Raw genomic sequence first — 21,313 nt, 5'->3', positions numbered from 1 at the left:
GACCCTAAGGTAAGTTTTTAAAAATCTTGAGTGTCCTTCTAAGGGAGAGGTGTGCAATTCCAAAAAAATTTCTTGTTTGAGTTAAGAATACTTACAAATATATAAGCGATATTTGTACCATAATGAATCATTTTTCCAGCTAATTGTATCAAATGTGTTGGAATCTTTCTACAACTTTTGAATGAGTGAGCACACCTCTTCATCATTCTTCCATTCATTCCTTGCTTCAGTTATCCACTCAAGTTGGATAATCGAAATGGCAGAAAGAAATGCTTCCATGTCCTCATCCGTTCTTGAGAGTGCATCTACAACAAAATTTTGCTTCCCCTTTTTGTATATGATTTCAAAGTCATAACCCAACATCTTTGTCACCCATTTTCGCTGCTCTTATGAAGACAATATTTTTTACAAAAATTATTTAAGACTATCATAATATGATTTTACCTTGAAGTGTCTTCCCATTAGGCAATGTCACCATTGCTTTATTGCATGTAGTATTTCCAACATTTCCTTCTCATAAATAGGTTTTTGTAAATACTTTCCTTAGATTGGATGAATTTCAAAAAAAACGGTTCTTCCTTCTTGCATTAAAACAACACTAATTCCATTTCCTAAGGCATCACATTCCATAATAAAACTTTTTTTATGTCTTGTGTAGCTAAGACCGATGCTTGGCACAATTTCTCTTTAAGATATTCAAAGGCCTTCTTTTCTTCTGGAGTCCAAGAAAATGCATATTTCTTCAGTAATGATTTTAGAGGTGTCACTATTCTCCCATAATCCTTAATAAACTTGCAATAATACTTTGTCAACTTGAGAATTCCTCGAAGATGCTCTATGGTTGTGGGGATTTTTCCATTCCTTAATGGATTTAATTTTTTTACTGTCTACCTTAACACGCTAATGAGATACAATATGACCCATTCTTTGGAGGCTTTTGGATATAATTGTTTCTCCTTCAATAATTTCAGCAAACATCATTCTTATAAGACTTGTTGTATATTAATATATCATCAAAAATGACTAACACAAATTTTTAAGGAAGGGTTTGAAAATGGAATTCATCAAACCTTAAAATGTGGAAGGTGCATTAGTAAGGCCAAAAGGCATGACCAAAAATTGATAATGACCCTCATGAGTTTTGAAAGTTCTTTTCAGAATGTCTTCAATATTCATTCTAATTTGATGATATCCTAACTAAAGATCGATCTTGGTGAAGTAAATTGCTCCATGTAATTCATCCAACAATTCATCAATGACATGAATGGGAAACTTATCTTTAATAGTGAGCTTGTTGATCTCCCTATAATCTGGAAACTTACACCATGATCCATCCTCCTTGTGCACCGATACTGATAGAGCAGAGAAAGAACTTTGACTAGGTTGAATTATACCAACCTCTAGCGTTTCTGCAACCATACGTTCAATTTCACTCTCTTGGGGATAAAGATATCTGTAAGGCCTGATGTTTATAGGAACACTTCCTAGAATAAAATGAATAGCATTATTATGATAAAGAATAAGTAGGAGGCCATTGGGAGTCTCAAACACCTTGGAATGATTGTTAGAGACTTTTTAAAGATATGGAGAAATAGATTATTTCAATGTTTGAACCTCTAGTGATCAAATTTGTGCAATTACTATCTGTTTTTCTTTCTTTAGAAGCTTTGCCATGATATTAGAGCACACTCCTAAAGCATATTTCCCCTTCCTTATTCCGAACTATGCCCATGAAGAGCCAGGTCTTCCTTTGGGTGTACTCCCTCGACTCAAAGGACTATGCTCTCCTTCAGTGCATGATTGCACCTCAAAGACCAAAAGATTAACCCCTTTAGCCTTTAGCAATTCTCCTTGTGCCCTCCTTGGCCCTTTGAGTTCATGAGTGCACCATGAAGCCTTGAAGCCCCAATCTTTGTACTTCGATAATGCGCCATGCACCCTCCTTTGCCTTCTTGAGAACATGAGTGCATCCCGAAGTCTTAAAACCTCTCCCTTCAGCCTTCAACTTTATGCCATATACCCTCCTTATTTCCCTTCAGCACACAGAGCACTTGGGAAGCCTGAAGCCTCATTGTCTGTTGCTCAGACATGTGCCCTACCCGCTCCCTTGATTGTCTCCTTCTCTTGAGCACATGAGTGCATCTCAAAGCCCTGAAGCTTTTTATCTTCATCTCTTCAGCCTTTCAAAGTGCGCCCTTGTATCCAAAAGTTATCCTTTCTTCTTCCAAGCACATTGTTAAGGCATGAAACATGTTATAACAATGGATTTTCAGGCTAACAGGTACTTGTCATGAGTGAGTGCAAATATAGGTATTTCAAGAATAGCATGAAAGAATTCTTGAAGAAGATTGTACAGAGAAGGAAGACAAAGGAAGCATGGAAGAACAAAGAACACATTGAAGTCTTGATGATTGAAGCACCCTAAAGACTCCATAAGATGAAAGAACCTTCATAGGGTGAAGACATCAATGAACGAAATATGCATTTAGATCAAATACACGAGTGGCATCCATGTCATCTATGGAAGAAAGTCCATGTCATAAGTCACTATGAGCCCCAGTCATCAAAGATAGTGACTTGTCATGTCTCATCACATGATGATGTGGAGGTTATGGTGTAATGATGTAATCATTGTAAAGTGAAATAAGTGGAAGTCCAAGAGCCATGTATGGACAAAAGATACATAGAAGTCCAAAAGACATGTAATACCAAGAGTCATATGAAATTTCAAAAGTAATTTGGAAGTCCAAAGGTCATTGGGAGTTGGAAAGTCAACGATCTTGAGGATGCGAAAGGTCACGCGTCAAGTTATAAAATTATCCTCATTACTCATGCGAAAGACTTTTAACCTTGGATTCTTCCACAAGGCATTAAAGAGATAGAGATAGTACTCTTGGGGAGCAAGTAGTGGCTCTAATGCTCCACTATTGGAGCTAGTGATGTTCAATGTACTTATCCATCTTGGAACTTTTTCTTAATACTTGAAGCCTTTTGGCCAACACATTTTCATACATGGATTGTGGATGTTTTAAAACTACTCTTTGAATGTTTATGATTCATGTTCAAATTAACATGTACTGAAGTAATTGAACTATTTCAGTCACTTTGGTGCTTAATATATTGGAAATGTGTTGTAATGTTATGCAACCAACTCACAAAACAGTAGAAAAGATAGATCAATGACTTAAAAATTATCCACTTCAAGGGGGAAATCTCGTTTACATTACATAAATGAGCAATTCTTGAATGATAAAAATGAAAAGACCTCCTTTGTATATATAAGAGTTTAAGGGGTCGCCATATACTCACAGCCTACATAACAATAATAATGTAAGGGCACAACAATAATAATAATGGGCTTCTATGGGGCACAACAATAACAGTATGGGGCCTACATGGGCACAACAATAATAATAAGGGGGGATACACTAAAAATAACAATAAGGGGGCTACACTACTACTATAGGGACCTAACATCCTCCTCTCCTTAAAAAATGTGTTGTCCTCAATGCTTGAGTATTTCTGGATGATTATGCATAAAATTATCATCCTCCCATGTGGAATATCCAGTGGGTAAGTTCTTCTACTTAATGAGATAGTATGAAATTGATCAAGTACGTATCTGTTGGGTTCTTGTTTCTATGATTTCTTCAGGTTCAAATGTGACTTTTCCTTCTTTGTCAAGTTCTAAAAACATTGTTTGAACTGGAAACTTGTCACCGATAACCTTATTTAAGCATGAAACATGGAAAACTAGGTGTAATCGGAAGATGCAGGAAACTCCATTTTGTATGCCATAGTACCAATCTTTTGCAATGCCTTCTAAGGATCGTAGAGCTTGGATGATAATTTATTATCCTTCTTAGCTTGCTTGAGAGACATTTGTTTGTATGTTTGTAGCCGTAAAAACACCCAACCACCTACATCAAAACATATTTCACTATGATGCTGATCTTCCTATTGTTTCATTCGATTTTGCATCAGAGTGAGGTTATTATTTAAGAGTTTGAGAACTTGTTGTTTATGCTCAATGTGATCTTCCACAGCTTGAACCTTAGAATTATATCTTATAGATGATGTGATGGATTGTCGATGATATCCATAAAGTTTCATAAATGGGGGCATTTTTTCTACAGTATGGAAGGAAGTGTTATACCACCATTAGCTAGAGGTAATCAATTGATCCATTATGTTTTTTTATCAGATACAAAGGAAAGAAGATATCCTTGCAAAAAATTGTTCACTATCTCAGTTTTCCCTTCAGATTGAGGATGATAAGATGAGTTATAAGCTAATTGAGTACCAAGAGAAGAAAATAATTACGTGCAAAAATTTCCTGTGAAAATGGGACCTTTGTCACTTACTATAATCTTTGGGTTTCCATGAAGATTTTGAATTATTTCCATAAATGCAGTAGCAACTGTACTAGCTTTAAAAGGATGAGATAATGCACAAAAGTGTGCATACTTGGTAAGTCTATCAACTACCACCATGATGACACTCTTTCTTGCAGACTTGGGTAAACTTGTGATAAAATCCATTGAGATGTCCTCCCAACATTGACATGGAATGGCTAAAGTTTTTAACGAACCTGGGGTCTTGCCTGTCTCAACTTTATTTTGTTGGCAAACCAAATATTCTGTCACACACTTCTGAATATTAGATTTAAGGCCATCCAAAAAAAATTCCTTCTTGACCCTATGGTAAGTTTTTAAAAACCCTGAGTGCACTCCTAAGGGAGAGGTGTGAAATTCCAAAAGAATCTTGTGTTTGAGTTGGGAATTGTCACAAAGATATAAGAGATATTTGTACCATAATGAATCATTTTTCTAGCTAAATATATCATATGTACTGGGATCTTGTTGCAACTTTTGAATGAGTAACCACACCTCTTCATCATTCTTCCATTCATCCCTTACTTTGGTTATCCACTCGGGTTGGATAATATAAATGGCACAAAGGAATTATTCCACATTCTCCCCCTTTCTTGAGAGTGCATCTACAATAACTTTTTTCTTCCCTTTTTTGTATATGATTTCAAAGTCATAACCCAACATCTTTATCACTAAGTTTTTCTTCTCTTATGAATATAATATTTATTCCAAAAATTATTTAAGAGTATCACGATCTATTTTTAGCTTGAAGTGTCTTCCCATTAGGTAAGGTCATCATTTCTTTAGTGTATGTAGAATTGCCAATATTCCATTCTCATAAATAGGTTTGTGCAAATACGTTCCTTTGATTGGATGACTTTCAAAAGCAATGGGTCTTCCTTAATGCATTAAAACAACACCAATTTCATTTCTTGATGCATCACATGCTACAACTTTTTTTTTTGTGAAGTCTAGTGTACCTAAGACCAGTGCTTGGCACATTACCTCTATAAGATATTCAAAGGCCTTCGTTGCTTCTGGAATCCAAGAAAATGCATCTTTCTTTAGTAATGATGGAGTTGTTTCTATTTTCCCATAATTCTTAACAAACTTTTGATAATACCCTATCAACTCGATAAATCCTCAAAGATGCTTTATGCTTGTGGGGATTTTCCGTTCCTTAATGGATTTAATTTTGTTAGGGTATACCTTAACACCCTCATGAGATACAATATGACCCAAATATACCACCTCTTGTACTCCAAAGAAACATTTGGAGGTTTTTTCATTTAATTATTTCTCCTCTAATAGTTTGAGCACCCTATTAACATGTTGAACATGATCCTTATAAGACTTGTTGTAGATTAGTATATCATTTAAAAATATTAACACAAATTTTCTAAGGAGGGGTTTGAAAATGGGATTCATGAAACCTTGAAATGTGGAAGGTTTATTAGTAAGGCCAAAAGCCATGACCAAAAATTCACAATGACCCTCATGAGTTTTGAATGTTTTTTTTTTTTCAGAATGTCTTCAGTCTTCATTCTAATTTGATGATATCCTGAATGAAGATCCATCTTGGTGAAGTAAATTTTGTTCTCCCAAAAATTCAACAATCACAAGAATGGGAAACGTATCTTTAATAGTGGGCTTGTTGAGCTCCCTATAATCTAGACACGCACACCATGATCCATCCTTCTCGTGGACCAATACGATTGAAGCAGAGAAATAACTTTGACTAGATTGAATTATACTATCCTCTACAACCATATGTTTAATTTCACTCTTTTGGGCATAAGGATATTTGTAAAGCCTTATGTTTGGAGGAACACTTCCTAGAATCAAATGAAAGCATGATCATGATAACGAATAGGTGGGAGGCCTTTGGGAGTCTCAAATGTATTGGAATGATTTTCCATGACTTTTTGGAGATACGGAGAAATATATTATTTCGATGTTTGAACCTCTAGTGAGAATAATTGTGCAATTACACCTCGTTGTTCTTTCTTCATAAACTTTGTCATACCATTAGAGTTGATTATCTTTCCCAGATTCCGTTTGATACCCCTTAATTCAACTTCCTTTCCTTCAAGAAAGAAATCAAGAGAAGTTATTGCAAATTGAAAGAGGTCATCCCCAAAGATTGTAACCATTGGAATCCTAGTACAACATCAACACCACCCATTGTAATTGAAAGAATTGGACTATTCAATACATATTCCCCCATGGTTATCTTGATATTATGGCAATTTCTAATGAAATTTATAGTTCCTGCATTTGCAACCATCACTTGACACTTTGGTGTTGGATATACGAAGAAATTTCATTCCTTGGCTATCTTACAATGAATAAAATTATGGGTTCTACTAAAATCAATCAACATTATTACCTTTTTCTTCTTGATAAATCATTCTAGCTTGATATTTTTAGGAGTGGTATTTCCTGTGAATGCATTATAGGATATGTTTAGATTCATTTCTTCTTTCTATGGGGTTGGTTCCTGGTGTATATCCTCCTCTTTTGATGTTTCTTGATCCTCTTCTTCCTCCTCTTCACAATCTATGCAAAATAATTTCTTCTCAACAAAGTTATGACCTTTTGTGTATTTTCTATCACAACACTAACAAAGCTCTTTTTCTCTTTTTTCATCCAATTATTATGGTGCCAAACTTCTACATTTTGGAAGACTAGGAACAACAACACTTCCATCTTTATAGTTTTGAGTAGTAGACTTCCTTGTTCCCATAATTTTTCTTTCTACTTTTCCTGCCACACTAAATGCATTCTCCAATGAATTAGGATCCCAAAGTAAAACCTCATGTTGGATGTTATCTTCTAAAGTCCCTATGAATGAATAATTCCTATTCTGCTTTGGAATATCAGTTACCCTAATATTCAATTTTTGAATGTCTTCAAAGGTCTTTGCCATTGAACCCTTTTGTTTGATATTTATCAATTGGCTAAAGAAGGTGTTGCTATTTGTATCTTCATAATGTTCTATCATTTCCTGCAAAATATTTGACCAAGTGATAATTGGTTTACAAGAACAAATCCATTTGTAACATAAGAAGTGATTGGATTCTAAATATAAAGATGCAATATGTACCTTTTGTGATCGTTTCACATTCTGTAGATCAACATATTGCTCCATTTGTAGTATCCATGTTACCAGATCCTTGTCATACAATTCATCATATATATCTTTGGAATGTGGTGGTTCTGAAACCCCACACCGGAGTCTCTAAAATAATAATTCATATTCCTTTTTTCCTCTTCGTGTTTTTCATGGATTATTTTGTCACCACAAGGGAACCTTTCTTGCGACAACTTTGTCAACCCTTCCAACTTGACATTCATCGCATCGATGTCTACTTTAAAAAACTCCATGTTTCCTTTTATACCATCCATTTCACCTTTTATTTCTACTATTAAACCATCCATGTCCCCTTTTAGTTCATATTTGGTTGCTCTTTGTGAGAGAGAAAATTGTTGCACTTGGTTCCGTAATATTGATATATCATGCTACAATTCTTCCTATTCATGTGTCATAGTAGAGTTTTTCAAGGGCTTAATGGGTGTAGATTTTTTTTGGAGGAATTTTAGAACCTAATATTGATATAGATGCTTCAATATTTCCTTGGAATCACTCCAAACTGATTTTTGAAACAACATTTATGCAAATTTTAAAAAAAATACACACCCTTTTCTTGATTTTAGGAGCTCGATCTTTAAATGGTTGTAACTTTGTAGTTTCATATCTCCAAGGTCTTAAATTCCTTCCTTTGGTATCCCTGTGAGTCTTATTTCCAATTTCACAATTCATAAAAAAATTGAGTTCTTCAAGATAATGTTATGTCAAATCTCCCACAATGCCCTGATTATGGACTAGTTCAGTAGAGAAAACTTGTACATAATGCCATGTGTCACTATTTCAGCCTTTGCCCCTAAAATTTATACAGAAGAAGCTATATTTTATTATCTTTCTATTTCTTTTTACGAAGTTCCAATCTGGTTCTTTAAGAGACATTTATGAGTATTTTCTCTTGGTTACTTGTTTGAGACTGAATTTTGGAGCATGAAAAATCCCTAAATTCTTTGGACCATATCTCAGAAAATATAGCAAATGAATATTTGAAATTTTTGCACGAAGTTTACCAAGATTTTGGCTCCACCTAGTCACAATTTCATCTTCTTAAGCTTCGTAGAAAAAACGTTATAGAAAAAATTCCATGTTGATAAGTTTGAAGCAGAAAAACCCTTGAATCCAAAGCTCTGAAACCAAATGTTATGCAACCAACTCACAAAACAATAGAAAATATAGATCAAAGACTTAAAAATTATCCACTTCAAGAGAGTAACCTCCTTTAAAATACATAAACGAACAATTCTTGGATGCTACAAATGACAAGACCTGCTTTGTATATATAGGAGTCTAAGGGATCACAATATAATCAGAGCCTACATAACAATAATAATGTAAGGGCACAAAAATAAAAAAAGTGGGAGTTTATGGGGAACAACAATAACAATATTGGGGCCACATGGGGACAAAATTAGCAATAAGGGGGCTACACTAACAATAACAATAAGGGAGCTAGACACTAGTATTATAGAGACCTAACATGTAATGATTGTAATGATCGTCACATCTATGTGAACTATTTTGCTTGATGTTAGATGAGCCTTTATCATTTGTGTGTGTCTCCATTAGGGTAGTACTATTACTTCTCTTTTATAGGATCACTTTATTTCCCCTCTGTAGTGAAATAAACTTGATACATCTGTAATCAAACATTCACAAGGCACACTCATTTTCTCATTCAAAAGCACATGTGTGCGTCTCTCTTGTGCTAACTGCTAAAGCCAAGGCATATCTTTAAGTAAATAGAGGTTGCATCGTATTCTAGATGGGACTCCTACACCAAATGGTGTGAGGTATAATTGGGACCTCATATCGAGGGGATCCCCTGCATGTTGGACCTATCCAACACCGTCAACATTGTAGTTTTTAACCTTGTACAAAAATTACCTTCATATGAATTCTAAAAATAGAAAATAAACAATGTTGAGAGCATAAAATATAAAACATATATACACAAAGATTTTCCCCTAGATATCCAAAATCGCTACTAGATTTATTTTTCATTATGTTCCTTTCAATGTTACAATACATATATATACATGCCGAAGCATCCATAAACCGCAATCCATTAAACCTAGATTAGAACGTAGTCATAGTTCCCTTGACTGGATCTACAAAATTCCATGGATAGAAAACCATCATGCCTAAAAGCATGTGCAAAATCCATGCACAAAACCATAGGTAGGTTCGCCCACCTAATATAGGGTTCAAAAAAAAAATTCCAGGGGTGCTTCCCCAGACATCGTGCAAGGCGGCTACCCCCCCCCCCCCCTTCATATCCCCCAACAGGGGGGGCATTCGCCCCCCCCATGATCCACTGACAACGCCCCGTGCAATGTACAGGGGGGGCTACCACCCCTGAGTGTGGGGTAGTCATGGAAATAATATAACACAACCCAACATTCTCCCATTTTTTGTTTTCTTTCCATAGGGAGCCACATGAGAGCTTAGTCATTGATTAAGTCCTGCAATGCTCATTGTTTCTCTACACTAAGAGAACTTTCCAGTGCTCTAGCTCTTTGTCAATGGATCTGGAGTATTCTTAAAAGTGTCCACCTTTACCAGAGACACCTTTTTGTCCTCAACCATATCCCTCACAAAGTGATATTCAACATCAATGTTCTTTGTCTTTGAGTGATAAGTAGGGGTTCTTTGCCATGGAAAACTTTTTGGGGCTAATATTCGCAGGTGGGCTAATTTTCCATGATTTTTCCAAAAAAAATATTCGTCAATTTCTTTTTGTTTATGAAAATGATTTGCCCACATTTTACAATACCAAACTATTTTACCTTAAAAATCACCAAAATTATATAGAGAGTATATATAAAATTATTATAAATTTGAATACTTTTACAAATACATCAATAAACATTTTACAGTTTGCATATTAGGGACCAGTGAGATTCACCATTGTTTTTAAACTTCAAGATAATTTTCCATCCTTAAAATTTTCCCTATTCTTTGCCAAAAAAATTTCACTTTCGCTGCCATAGTTTATCCTTATAGCTCATTGTACTAACCCCATACATGAACACAATATCTATAACCAAACTACTTCCTTGTTTGCATAAGTGGATGCCATGTATTCTACCTGTGTAGTTGAAAGTTCCACTACAGACTATCTCTTACTCATCCAACTGATTACACCTCCAAATAGGTTAAACACATACCCACTTGTAGATATTCTCTGATCCAGATCTCTAGCCCAGTTTGCATCAAGAAATCCACAGATATCCAAAACTCTATCCAATCCTAGTGTTCCTTAGTAGCACAAACCATAATCACTAGTGCCATGCAAATACCTGAAAACCCACTTCACTATTTTCTAATGCTCCTTCCCTAGTTTTGATATAAACATACTTAATACTCCCATTGCATGTGTAATGTATGGTCTAGTATAGACCATTCCATACATCAGGTTATTGCCTACACTTTCATATGGAACATGGGACATGTCCTCTTCCTCTTCTTGTGTCTTGGGACACTGTTCAGCAGATAAATTTACACCTACAAGAATAGGAACCTTCACCATTTACTATCATGAATATTAAACCTCTATATTATTGTCTCGACATTCTTCATCTCGTTTAACCATAACTTCCTCTTTGCTTGATATCATTTAATTTCCATGCCCAAAATATAGTTTTCAACATTAAGATCTTTCATGTCGAATTTGGAGGACAATTGGGTCTTCAAATCCTAGATAATTTCTTTGTCATTTCCAACCAACAACATATCATCCACATATAAGACCTGATAAATAACATGGTCCCCAATTAATTTAAAATACAAACAGTGATCTACTTTACTTCTGGTGAAGCCAAGCCCCCGTATAAATGTATCAAATTTTTGATACCACATCTTTGGTGACTGTTTTAACCCATACAAAGACCTTTTTAACTTTCATACTAGTTATCTCTTACCCTTTACCACAAAGCCTTCAGTTTGCTTCATGTAGATCTCTTCTTCCAAATCCCCGTGAAGAAATGTTGTCTTCACATCAATCTATTCTACCTCAAAATCAAAAGCAACAACAATAGATAAAAGAAATCTAATAAAAGCTACCATGGCAACAAGTGAAAAAATATCACCAAAATCAATTCCCGGTACCTCGAAATAACCTTTTGCTACCAAACAAGCTTTGTATTTCTCCACCTTTCCTTGTGCATTCATCTTCTTCTTGAACACCGATTTGTTGTCAATGTGTTTCCTTCCAGCTGAAAACTCCACTAGATCCCAGGCCTCATTTTTGTGCAAATATGCCATTTCATCAACCATGGCATCTTTCTAGAGTTTCCATCCTCTAAATCTACTACTTCCCTCATAGTTATGGGATCATCATCAATAATAGATAAAGAAAAAATTGAACAAAAAGCAAATGGACTATACCTTTCTGGCTACCTTCTTTCTCTAACTGATCTTCTCACAGAAGGGGTTTGTGGCTCTTCATCTTCTCATTCCTCTTCTGCTGTAGAGTTTGATTCTTCCTTATTTAGCTCAAACTCTATCTTCTCAAGTTCCTTTGGTAGGACTTCATGTTTAATAACATCTTTCACCTCTCTAAACACCACATCTCGGTTGTACACAACCTTCCTTGTTTCTAGGTTCCAAAGCTTATAACCTTTTAAACCATCCTTATACCCAATAAAGATGCACATTTCATATTTACTATCCAACTTTGTTCTTTTATCCTTTCGAACATGGACATATGCATCACATCCAAATACCCTCAGATGTGAAAGAGAAGGTTTCTTACCAGTCCATACTTCTTGTGGAGTCTTATCCTCCAACACTGATGAAGGTCATTTATTGACCAGGTAACATGCAATTTCCACCACCTCTACCTAGAATTCTTGTCCTAACTCAATGCGACTAAGCATGCTTCTTTCCCTTTCCATCAAAGTCTTATTCATTCTTTCTGAAACTCCGTTTTGCTAAGGTGTGTATACATTAGTTTTATGTCGTGCTATACCACACTTCTTACAGAACTCTTCAAATTCCTTCTTGCAAAACTCTCCACCGTTACCTGTCCTCAACACCATTATCTTCTTCTCTGTCTAGTTTTCCACTAGATCCTTAAATTCTTTAAACCTATCAAAGACTTCATATTTCTTCCTGAGGAAATATATCGATGTATTCCATGAGAATTCATCTATAAATTATACATAATACACTGAATTTCCCAGTGATGGAATCGACACAGGTCCAAATGCATCATTGTGCACACACAGTAATATTTGTTTCACCCTCTTACCATTAGAGGGGAAACCCATCCAATTTTGCTTCCCATTTACACAATTCTCCCAGAAATCAAAATCCAAAGAGGTATTAGATATACCTTTTACCATACCATTACCATGAAGTATTCGAAGGCCCTTCTCTCCAATATGTCCAAGCATTTGATGTCATAGCATGGTCATTTCTCCAGAGACCACTAGCTTTTCTGCTCCACTTTCAGGAACCAAAACACTATTGCACCCATCAATAACAGTGTTGCCTTGAAACTTGTACATAATTTCAATCTGAAATCACCGCATTAATACTAGTGCTCCATGAACCATCTTGCAGGTATCTTTCTCGAACACTATTTTTACACCTACATCATCCATCTCTCTTACAGAAATCAGATTTTTGGCTAATGTAAGAGTATACAAAACACCCATAAGTGTTCTAATATTCCACCTTGCAACTTGAACTTGAATTTTTCACGACCAATGATTCTAGCCTTCCTGTCAACCCCTAAGAAGACATCACCACCATCATATTTCTCATACTCACAGAACCACTCTCTATGGGGAGTGAAGTGAAAGGATGCACGTGAGTCAATCAACCATGCCTCATTATCTACATGTGTACTTGAAGAAGAATCCAAGTACACATTTCCACCTTTATCTGAGGTGGTTTTCGCCTTTGTAGAAGGAGCATCATCATATCCCTTTCCTTTCTCAGTAGCCTTAGATTTATAGTCCCTTTTGAATTTCCCTTCCTTTCCGCATATCTAGCACACCCTTAGAGGTTTTCCTGGAGATTTACATCTCCCTTTAGATTTAGATCTCCCACTTGAGAAATTATTTTCATTTCTGTTCTATGACCATCCTCGTATAGACAAGGAATCACCATTCTGTCACTCCATATTTTTCCTTATTATCTCCTCCGACAACAAGGATGATACTATTTCATCAAACTGCAAGGCAGTTGCATTTCTACCTATTGCAACAACTAGACTATCCCATGAATCTGATAGAGAACACAAGAAATTGAAGCAATTATCTTCATCTGAAATTTTAATATCAACAGATAATAATTGACTTTCCATAGTATTAAATGCATTCATATGCTTTGTTACCAATTCTCTATCTTTCAGCCTTAGGTTATACCACTTTTTTCGTAGGAACAATTTATTCACCGGAGATCTAGATTGGTACAAAGTTACTAACTTGTCCTACAAATCCTTCATCGAATCTTCCCCTTATACATTCAACAATACTAAATCTGAGACACACAATTGTATTATGCTCTTTTCCTTTTGATCCAACTTTTCCAAGTCTTCAGCCGACATTGTTGTTGGTTTAGTACCCATATCTACCCCAATCCATTGATCCTTATCCACCAAAATATCCTCCATATTGAGTTTCCACAACTCAGAACTCTAACCATTAAATTTCTCTATCTCTATATTTCCGCTACTCACCATCTAATTTCTCCACAAGAATCGATCCCGCAAATCTCCGACCGAATAGGGTCTACCACAGGCCCACACAAAAAACGCCTTAGCAACAAAGGTGTCCCCTTAGAGCCAAAATAACTCTAATACCAAATGTAGGTTTTAACCATGTACAAAAATTACCTGCATACGAATTCTAACTACAAAAAATAAACAATGGCAAGAGCATAAAACATAAAACAGATATACATAGAGATTATCCCCTGGATCCCGAAACCGAGACTACTAGATTGATTTTCATTATGTTCCCAAAAACAAGACTACTAGATCTATGAAATACCATGGACAGAAAACCATCATGCCCAAAACCATGTGCGAAATCCATGCACAAAAGCTTAGCTAGCCCCCCCCCCACCTAATATATATGCGAAATCCGCTACTTACCCCTCGACAGTGCCCAACGCAACATACATAACGGGTTGGTGCCCCCTGCGCATGGGGTAGTCGTCGAAAGAATATAACAAAACCAAACAAACATTCTAGCGCTAGAAGGAGGGAAACCAATTTTTTATGGTTGATAACTCGACACATCGTAACCATTCATCTTCTAGATAAGGTAGTAATATTTAGAACACCATTCCAACTCATATTCCTGAAGTGGGAGGGTCTTCTCAACCTAGTCTAGAGTTGGCTTATGAGGCCACCCATGAACAAATTTAGGTGATTTGACCTATAACCTATAGGTTTACGAAAGTTATTGGTTTAATCCTTGTTTCTAATGGCCTCCTACATCATCTTAAGAAGAAATAAACAACTCATACCAGTGTATTAGTTGCGTCAGTGGAAGATTTGGTTTTTTCCACTCTTGAAGAGTTAGCAGAGTCCTTAGAAAACACAGTTTAGTAAGATCCACCTTCACCCATTAACGAAGGGTATGAGGAGGACATTGTTTGTCCTAACAAAGAACAGTTGGGAGCTAATTTTGAGTTCAATGATAGTTTATATGGTGAAGGAGAAGGCTCGTCAAATTTTCAAAAGGAGGAGGAACCAAGAGATGAAGACATGGTTGATCAAGACTTAGATTGGTTGGCCAAAGGGTTTATTTCTCTTCTGGATAACCTTTATAAAATTCCCAGTTATTTGCAAAAGTTGTTATCAAAGTTTGGTCAAGACAAGAAGACAAAGGAAGAAGATCACATCGATGATTTCTACATGCATCTACGGAGAGTGAAAGTATGAAGATGTTTCTTACAAGATTTTTCCTTTTAAATTTGAAGGTAGAGCAGTAGCATGGCACCATAGTATGTCTATCAATTCAATACATGGTTGGAGGGAGTTTAAGAAGTTATTTTTAGAGAAATTTGTTGATGACAAAACTCCCTCCATGTTATTAAAAGAGCTCGAAAAGAATAAGATGGGGGAAAGGAGAATTAAAATATTTCAATCAAAATTTCAATCGCATATTGAACAATTTTCCCCGAGGCACATAACCTCATGATTCAATTACTATTAATTATTTTACCACTACCTTTCCCACAAATATTTCCTCTTTTGTTAAACAAGATGCAAAGGAGACATTGGCTGTAAAATTTTCAGAAGCAATCACTACAGAGAAATACTTGGTGTTATTGGCATTATTAGTAATGATGATGTATCTAAAGATGGCAAGGAGACTAGAAAGAAGTCTCAACATTATTCAAGTAAGGCAAAAGAAAAGGATTCATCAGATATTGAAAGTGTCACTAGAAAATTAATAACACTTACTAATCAAGTTCCAGAATTAACAAGAACTTCTAGCGAGACTTGTACCAGTAAATAGCACCCCAAGTTTTTTCCATTCCAAAGGAATAATAACAACAACAACAATCAGCCCACTAAATCTACCCAAACTATTTTCTTCTACTATTCTCATTGACACCCTTGTTGCTTTTGTGATATTTTCATATTGATTATATGAAAAGTACAGGTTAAATCATAAAACATTTAAATATTTAGATCAAGCTATTGTAGTAAATATTAATAGGTTGAATTACCATAACACAAATAGGTTGAATTACTATAACACAAAAATCAATGTACATTGTCAATAATTTTTTTTGCTTAAATTGAAATCAAGCACAATGTTAATCCAATCACTTTAAAAATAATGTACCATCATACATCAAATCAGAAATCAACGTCTACACTAAAATCAATGCATCTAATGCAAGTAATCAAATAAGATTAGAGAACAATATTTACACTGAAATCAATGCATCTAATGCGAGCAATCAAATAGGATTAGAAATCAAAATTTACACTCAAATCAATGCATCATCTAGTGCAAGTAATCAAATAGGTTTATAAACCAACATCTACAGTTAAATCAATGGGTCTAGTGAAAGCAATAAGATAGGATTATAAATCACCATCTACACTAAAATCAATGCCTTTAGTCCAAGCAATCAAATATCATTAGAAATTGTCTACACTGAAGTCAATGCATCTAGTGCAAGCAATCAAATATGATTAGAAATCACCATCTACACTAAAATCAATGCATTTAGTGCAAGAAATAAAATAAGATTAGAAATCATGTACATTGAAATCAATGCCTCTAGTGCAGGAAATCAAATATCATTAGAAATCAACATCTACACTAAATTCAATGCATCTAGTGCAAGCAATCAAATAGTATTAGAAAGAAATATCTACATTGAGATCAATGCATCTAGTGCAATAAATCTTCCTCCCTCTCTCCCACCTCCATTTATATCTATATCTCCCTCCATCTATATCTATATCTCCCTCCATCTCTCCTTCTTTGTATCTCTATCGCACCCGCCAATCACACATTCTCTCTCACTCCATATCTATCAATATCTCTGTCCCTCCCCCGCTATCTCCATCTCTCTCTTCTTCCCTCTCTTCATTATCCATCTATATCTATCTATCCATTTGTCTCCCTATGTCACCCCCAGAACATACATTCCCTTTCTCTAATATATCTGTTTATCCCTCCATCCTCCTCTCCCTCTCTCTCTCTCCACTCCCCTTTTCTCCCTCCCCCACTACTATCTCTCTTCCCTCCTGTTTTCCTCTCTCCCTCTCTCTCCATATTCCTTATCACTCCCTTTCTCTTTCTCCACCTTTATCTCTCTATTTATTTCTTCTTACCTCCCTCTCTCTCCCCCTCCAAACCCATCTCTCTTTCCCTCCCTCCATCCCTCTCTCTCTCTATCTCTCTCTCTTTGTTACTATATCCCTCCCTCTCTCCTCTCTCCTTCTCTCCCCCATTGTCTCCATCTCTCCTTCTATCACTTTATTTCACCCCAAAACATAAAAACTCTCTCTCCATCTCTCCCCAGTCATTCCCTCTCTCTCTCTCTTCTTCTCACTCTCTATGTCATTATTCTTCCCTCCCTCTCTCCCCCTCCAACACCATATCCCTATCCCTCCCTCTCTCCTCCTCTCTCTCGAGTCCCATATCTCTCTCTCTCTCTCTCTCTCTCTCTCTCTCTCTCTCTCTATATATATATATATATATATATATATATATATATATATATATATAACTATGTCCCTCTCTCTCCTTCTTTGTATTTTTATCTCACCCCTAAACACACACAGTCTCTCTCTCTTTCTATTCCTTGTCACTCCCTCTCTCTCTCCACTTCTCGCTCTCTATGTCTTTCTTCTTCCATCCCTATCTTCCCCTCCAACTCCATCTCTCTATCCCTCCATCTCTCCTCTCTCTCATCCTTCCTCTCTCTCCCTTTCTCTCCTACCTCTATCTCTCTTCCCCCATCACTATCTCTCTCTCTGTCTCAGTCTCTCTCTTTCTCTACCCTCCAATCCTCTCACGGTCTCCCTCCCTCTCTCCTTCTATCTCCCTACCCTCCATCTATGTGTCTCCTTCTCCCTCTATTGTCCTTCTCTACATATCTCACTCCTCTCCCTCCCTCTCTCTTCATTCCTCCTTTCTCCTCTCCTTCAATATATCTCCATCTCTCCCTTGTCACTCACCATATCTCTCCACCTCTATCACTCTATGGTTTGTTCTTCCCTCCCATTAATATTTAGAGTTAGTATATATCATGATATATTAATATATATTATAATATAACAAATTTAGTATTGTATTAATCCAAAGTTCTTAAATTTAATAGTATTAATATTATAATGTATTAATATGAATATTATATTTAATAATAGTAATAATCTTTTAATATTAATATTAGGGTTAGTAATGTTTTTTTGCATGGTATTAATAATAATTTGGCCCATAGGCTTCACCTAAATAAAACCTCCTTTTTAGCCTTAGTAAGTATAAAGAGGTTTATGGAGTAAATATAAAAGGATGTTTTATTTATTTACCATAGCTCTTGTTTATTTATATTTTTATTTATTTAGCATATCATGGTATTTCACCCATAGGCTTGGTATATAATTAGATGTTGATTTGTAATCCTATTTGATATATTTTTATTTATTGACCATACCTCTTTATACCTTTTTTATATTTATTTATTTACAATACCTCTTTTATAAATATGATATTTCACCCATGGTATTTCGCTCATAGGATTCACCTAAATAAAACCTATCTTTTGAATTTTCTTTAAATATAAAGGGGTTTATGGAGTAAATAAAAAAAAGGTTTTATTTATTTACCATACCTCTAGTTTATTTGTATTTTTATTTATTTACCATACCTATGGTTTACTTATATTTTTATTTATTTACCATACCTTTTTTTAGTGTTAGTAAACCTCTTCATATTTTAAATTTATGTTGTGTTTAGACATTATAATAATTAGATTTATTTTTAATTAGGGCTGATGTTAAATGTTACATTTACATTTACGTGTGTACATTTGGGTGTTTACATTTTTACATGAGATCTACCCTCATACTGGGTTGTAGAGTAAGTTTAAAACTAATTTACATTTTTATTAAATATAATACCATGAGTATGGAATCTTCACATAGAATGATAATTAAGCTAATACACGGAAACCCTCTCCTAAGTGTCCATAATTTTTTTATGATTGTGTATGAAGATAGGACTAATGGGAAAATTAAATGTAGAATTTCCCACTGTAGATCAACAGATTATGCAATATACTAAAGCAAAATACCATATCTAATTCTACAACAAACTTGCGGAAGCCTAATCGAGTATGGGCAAGATCAATTATAACACATATAACAGATGAAGAGAAATCAATCACACATGAACACAAAAGAATACTCAGGGGAAAGCCTCAGCTAAAAACCCTGATCTCTGTATTATCATACAAGTGGAAATATGTTTAGATTACACAAAGAATCAACTCACAAGATATCCTGCTCTCAGTACAATCGAACAATACATCTCACAGACTAAATAGACACAACATATGCCTTTCCTTAGCCCTCAAAGCCTCTATTTCCTTGTGCAGTTTTCCTTGGGGTCCAATACTGCCACCTGTGTGAATTGGCCTCATCACACACTCACTAAACCCAAAAGTAACTATGCAATCTCCAAGGAATGAATTCCTTTTGCATGCAAGAGATATCCTCCATGGACTACTCCTGCAACTAATAGTACATTGTCCCATCATCTGATCTCAACTAGGTCTCTGTCTGAACTGACATGCATGAGTTATTTATGAGAGAATATTCACTTATCTGAAGTGCAGAAGTTACATGCATGCATGCATTAACTAAATGAACTCACAATTAGTTCAACAAACTATTTGAACTAATCTAACTGGACTTAACTCAATTAACTAAGCTAACTAATTACAACTCATCCTTATCTCTTTAACTAAGGGATAAATAACTCAATTAATGGGATAACTGTTGCATGTCCTCACATAGAATTCATGTTTGATTTTCTCCAACTAATTAACTCAAGATGAATTAATTAATTATTAATAAAATAGCTGCTAACAACAAATTCAAATTTACTTCTCAATTTTATTTTAGGGACTAACTAAAATAGGAAGGTATCCCGAAATGCTATTTATGGCAGTGTTATTTTTAGCACTTCTATATTTAGCATTTCTTGTTGCTATTTTCAACACTCCCTCTCAACAAGAAAGGGATTATCATTAACCCCAATCCTGTCTCTGTGGAACTCGAACTTGCATTTTGACAATGCCTTAGTCAAAATATCTGCATCCTGTTCCTCGATCAAAACATACAGCAAAAACATGATCCTCTTGACCACATAGTCTCGAAGATGGTGATACTAGATATCAATGTGCTTGGACATGTCATGAAAAACTTGATTCTTAGAGAGTTTCATACAACTCTGATTATCACAGTAGATCATAGTTAGATCCATCCTCTGACCAAAAAATCCCACTGGAATCTTTCGCATCAAAATAGCCTTGCATGCTGCCTCACTGGTAGCCATGTATTCAGCCTTTACTGAGCTAAGTGCAACTGACCTCTGTTTCCTGCTGTAACAAGAAACTATAGTTTTACCAAGGTTGAAGATTCCTCTATAAGTGCTCTTCCGATTCGATGGACTCCCTGCCCAATCCGCATCTGTGAAGCCCAGAAGCTTCACTCCCTCTATCTGTCCGTACCATAATCCATACTAAGATGTGCCTCTAAGGTATCTCAGCACATGCTTCATTGCCTTCCACAATAGCTTGGTAGGCTGAATCATATCGTTCACCGCAAAGCATAAGTCTGGTCATGTGTTCACTAGATACATAAGTGAACCCACAAGCTACTGATAAATAGTAGCAGCTACTACCTCACCTAAAGTAGTATCCTCCGTCCTCTAGTTGCCAGCTAGAGGAGTCTACATGGGCTTGCACTTCCTCATGTGGAAGTGCCTAAGTATCTCAATGTCATACTTGCCTTCAGACACAAATACTTCCCCATCTTTCTACCACACCTCCATGCCCAGAAAGTAGTGCATAAGACCCATGTCTTTCATCTCGAACTCTCTTACAAGGTCCTCCTTACAAGACTTGATCAACTGATCATCACCTGTCAAAATCAGATCATCCACATAAAGAACAATGATCAATGGCTTACCTTCTACCATGATGTGGTAAAGGTTCGCATCTGCTTCACTATTGGTGAAGCCCAACCCAGTGAAATAGTTGTCAATCCTAGTGTACCAAGCACGGGGTGCTTGCTTCAGCCCAT

This window comes from Pinus tabuliformis, chromosome 5_2 (assembly GCF_031772625.1).
Source record: "Pinus tabuliformis cultivar Carrire ecotype Pingquan chromosome 5_2, CPIR1, whole genome shotgun sequence".
Lineage (NCBI taxonomy): Eukaryota > Viridiplantae > Streptophyta > Pinopsida > Pinales > Pinaceae > Pinus > Pinus tabuliformis.
The sequence above is the reverse complement of the archived record's forward strand: the minus strand, read 5'-3'. Positions refer to the sequence as shown.